The following is a 5,056-nucleotide window of genomic DNA, read 5'->3' as shown; positions in this document are numbered from 1 at the left end:
GACAGCCAAACCTTAGTGTTGTGAGCCCTCCAGAGGCAGAGACTAGCTTAGCAGGCAGGGGAAGCTTTGGTTTTGCATCCCCAGAGAGGGATGGGAGATTTTTAGAGCAACTCAAGGCCTCTGAGCATCTCAGCTCCAAGATTCGGACATATTTCTCAGCATCCCTGAATTTTTGCTTCCTAAAGTTCTAGGTCCCTATTTGGAAACAACCTTACTTACATTTCATCCAGTGCCCCCTAATATCTAAATGCTGCCTTTGCAGGATTCCTGCCAAGTAGCCAGCCTTCTTCTGCTTGAGGGGACAGGCTCTTCCCACCGTAAATATCCCTCCATAGTCTAATCCTGCCTACCCATCTACCCATTATCCATTCATTCCTCAAACATTTACCAAAATGTCTGGGATTTCCTTCTACAGGAAAGAAACTGGGAAAGAAAACCCGAAGGCCTAGAGCCCCAAGGTGCCTGTGAGATTAGTCTTCTGGGATGAGAGGCTGAACTCTTCCCCACTACTGACGTGTAACAAAGGTAACATAGGTGGCAATGCTTCCCAATTTAGCTATTTGTTAAGGCTTCTGTTTTGCCTAAATGTCTGCAATATCTTTTTAAAAATCATCTGTAGAAAGTAGAGAACGTGAGGGAATGGAATGCTCAGGATGGGGAAGGATAGAGAGGGAGAGCAAGGAAAGAGAGACCTTGATTGTGGGAGCCGTTGTGGTGCCGTTGTGAAACTTGGCACCAGAGAAATTCCCAAGAATCTCCAACAATAACTCCAGCGAAGACCCTAAGCAATAGTGGAGAGGATGCCTGAACTGGCCTTCCCCTGTAATCAGATTGATGACCACCTTAATTGTCATCATAGAACCTTCATCCAGTAACTGATGGGAGCCGGTGCACAGATCCACAGCTAAGCTCTGGGCTGAGCTTCCAGAGTTCAGTTGTAGAGAGAAGGGGTGATAATATGAGTAAAAGGGGTCAAGTCCATGATGGGGGTACCCACAGAAACAGCTGACCTGGGCTAGTGGGAGCTCATGGAATGATAGCGGGGGAACCTGCATAGGACCCAACTAGGCCCTCTGACAGCTGTGTGGGTGACAGTTGGGTGGCTTGGGCAGTCTGTGGGGTCACTTGCAGCAGGACCAGGATTTATCCCTAAGTGCTTGAACTGGCTTTTCGGAGCCCATTCTTTTTGGAGGAATATCTTGATCAATCTAAGTATAGGGAGGGGGCTTGGTCCTGCCTCAAAATGATGTGTCAGACTTTGCTGACTCCCCATGAGAAGGCTAACCCTCTCTGAGGAGTGGGTGGGGAGTGGGGTGGGAGGAGGTGGGAGGGAGCAGGATGAGGGGAAGGAGTGGGAACTGGGATAGGCATTTAAAACAAGAAAAGATTGCTTAAAAAATATAAATTAATTAATTAAAAAAGAAAGATTTCACCTGGCATTTTCATAACTACATCATTATATATTTTTTTCATCCTTCTTCCACTCTGACCTCACAGTCCCCTCTTGCATATCCTCATTATCCTTCCAACTAGTTAACCCCTGTGCTTTTCATGTCATGCGGGTTCCTGAGCTGGACCATCAGATTGTTTTTGAGTGACAGGGTCCTATGGAGAGTGGTCCTGGGTCAGAGTTAAGGACCTAAAAAAGGTGGGCTCAGGAGGTCTTACATAAGCTATAGCTTACGCCAAGCAAGTTTATTAAGATGTACAACATCTTAAGTATTATTCCTAGGCAAGAAATGGGACAGAGCCAGCAGAAAGCAGAAACTGTCATAAAACGGGAGGACGTCCACTGAAAGTTAATCAAGCAATGTTGCATAAGAGGAACACGGGGTATCTCAAGGTCTTTACAGACCGAACACACAGCAGCCTTGGGACTGATAACTATAGCCCCGTGTAGTGGGAAGAGCTGGGTTCCCAGGATCTGAAGCCACGCCTACCCTGAAGGCCTGGCTCCAGAACATTACTGGCTCTGCTCAGTGTATTTCTGGGTTTAGAAAAGTAACTGTATTCATGCTCCTGCTTGACAGCCTCAGGAAAAGCTCCTAAGCCCTTGGATTCAGGCAATTACTGACTCTGCCAAACATGCCCCTGATTTAGAGAGTGTCTTAGCTCAGGTTTCTATTACCAGAATGAAAGAGAACGAGGAAAAAGCAAATCTGGAAGAGAAGGGTCTATTTGTCTTGCACTCCCAGGTCATAGTTCATCACTGGAGAAAGTCAGGACAGGAACTCAAGCAGGGCTGGAAGCTGGAGGCAGGAGCTGATGCAGAGACCATGGAGGGGAGCTACTGACCAGTTTGCTTTTCCTGACTTGCTCAGCCTGCTTTTTTTAATAGAACCTGGGATCAACAGCTCAGAGATGGCACCACCCACCATGTGCTGGGCCCTCCTCCATTGATCACTAATTGAGAAAGGCCTTACAGCTGAATCTCATGGAGGCATTTCCTCAACTGAGGCTCCTTCCTCTCTGATGACTCTAGTGTATATTAAATTAACACACCAAACCAGTCAGTTCAAAGAACTGTTTCTTCTCCGTACATCAGGGCCTCAGAGAAAGCCTTGGGTCAGTGGGGTCCTCAAGTTGTTCTATTATCTCATCTCTTTAAGGATCTCTTCCTTATTTATCATGGTTCTGCTGTACCCAGAGTCCAAACCCCCAACCACCAAGAAACCAGATCCAATTCAAAAGCAAGGAATCTTTTAATTGCGAGTTCAAACCCAGGTCCCTCGTCCATCTGACATGGCAGGTGGAGTAGGAGACAACCCAGGCGGCACGAGAACAAAACATATATTGAGATTGGGCAAAGGGGGGGGCATCCTGGGATCAGCAAGCTGCCTAATAACAGTCTCAGGATTGGTGCATCTATTGGCTGGGGTGATGGATTAGCCAGTGGCAGCTGTGGGAAGATTGCTACATTTGGAGGCCATCTGGGGGGCCATTACTATGGTTATCGCTTTTTCCCTTCATCAGTAAGGCACATCCAGAGCCCTCCCGCTAACTTCTAATTGGTTCCTTACCATATGGAGGATATCTTGTAGTTGACCCCCAATAATTAGAGCAATGTTGGGAACACCACACATCCTACCATATCCTGCTGCGTAAGGGGCTTACATCCAGCTTGGTCTTTCCTACAGGTGGTCATGACTGGGAATGGCCACAGCAGGAGTCTGGGCAAGGGTCTTGGCTCTTTAGGATCTTCAGTCCCATCTCTACTGCTACTATTCTCTCTCTGTGTCTCTGTCTCTGTCTCTCTCATTCTCTGTCTCTCTCTGTCTGTCTTTCTCTCTCATGCACATTCACACACACACACACACTCACTCATGCATACATATCCATGTTCATACCACACACACACTCATGCATACATCTCCATGTTCATACCACATATGCACACACAGACATGCACAAACACAAGAATCTAGAATGCACACATGAGAGAATATACCATATCAGGTTCTAGACTGTCTTAGAACCAGAAGCCCTGAAACTGTGAAAGAGAGAAACCCATTTTCTGTTAGGACGATGTTCTCTGCTGGAGTCAGGTGAAGCCTGGTGTGGTTTGTTTCTAAAAGTTATTTATTCCATTTGTGTAATAAATCCAGACTATTTAGAAACAAAGAGGCAACTAAGGAATAGAGAGAGCAGAGAGACAGTCTTCCCCAGGGAAGAGTACAGCAATTGGCTGTACTCTAGGACCAAATGGTCAGTCCTGAAAACATACAAGTTACGTCACACAGACTAAGCAGCTTGATTTTATGCATTTAGGTATATGTATATGCATATATGTATGTAACAAAAATTAATGAAAACAGAGGCCATGAATTTGAAAGACAGAAAGAAGAGGTATATGGGAGGAGCTGGAGGGAGGAATGGAAAGGGAGAAGTGGTATAATTACATTATAATCTCAAAAGATTATGGGGAGTAGAAAAAAAACATTAAAAGAAGACAAAAGAAAAGAGTCCGCTTACTTACAAAGGCAAACTCATCAGAATTACAGACACTCTAGGAGCAAAAGAATAAATAAAATAAAAATAGAAAAAAAGCATAGAAGAGTATAATCTAAGCCCTGAAGCAAATAACTGCTACCCAGGTTTGTCAAATTATCTTTACAAACTGATGGAGACCCAAAGACCTTCCATGACAAACCCAAGCTTCAGTCAGACCAACTGTGACAACACCGAATATACTTAGAGCTGTTGTACACACAGAGGAAGGAAGCATCAGTCACAAACAAGGCTTTGAGGCGTCTCCCCTAAATCTTCATATTTCTGTGAGGGCTGGTGTCTGGAGAGTTGCCTTGATGTCTTCTCAACCCTCACCTTCAGGCCTGCTCTTCACAGGTCTCCTAACTTGATGCTTAATGTCTGACCACTTAAAGGTGGCACCCAGGAGTGGTTGATATAGCATTAGTCTGGCTTCAAACATGGGGAGGGCTCCTAAATACCAAACATACGGATTCTCAGTGACTTTGTCCTTCCTTAACAATAGAGATTGTGTATGATCTCCACCTAGGACAATTTCTTACCACTCTTCCAAGAGTATTGGTTTTTCTTGTTTCTCAAGCCCCAGGAGCTCTTCGCCAGGGCCCCGAAGTAGAGAATGGTGTGTTTTCTCAAGTGGTTGAAAAGCTGCATTCATTAGAGTAGGCATCTGAGCAGGGCTGCAGCATGCACAGCTGGAGATGGGCGTTCTAAGGTCTTAAAACCTGCATCCCGTTTTTTTCCATGAGCACCTGACATACATCCACAGAGAATTCAGTGGTGGGAGTAAACTCCTCCTTAAGTATGTGGTTCCTGGGGATTTTAAACAACTCTGACACTTTATTTAGTAAACCCTCACGCTGGCCACAAAACTACCTGACACTTTAGTGAACGCTCATTCTGGCCACAGACCACCTCTGACGCTTTAGTAAACCCTCATGCATCCTCCTCCTATGTTTGATGATATCTCCCAGCAGGAGGTGGAAGATGAGTCAAAGTTCACATTGTATTCTTCTTGAAAAATATTTCCTCCTAAATTTGGGGGTAAGCATTTGCCAAACCACACCCCTAC

Source organism: Microtus pennsylvanicus, chromosome 6 (genome assembly GCF_037038515.1).
Source record: "Microtus pennsylvanicus isolate mMicPen1 chromosome 6, mMicPen1.hap1, whole genome shotgun sequence".
Taxonomy (NCBI): Eukaryota; Metazoa; Chordata; class Mammalia; order Rodentia; family Cricetidae; genus Microtus; species Microtus pennsylvanicus.
Note: the sequence above shows the minus strand (reverse complement) of the source record.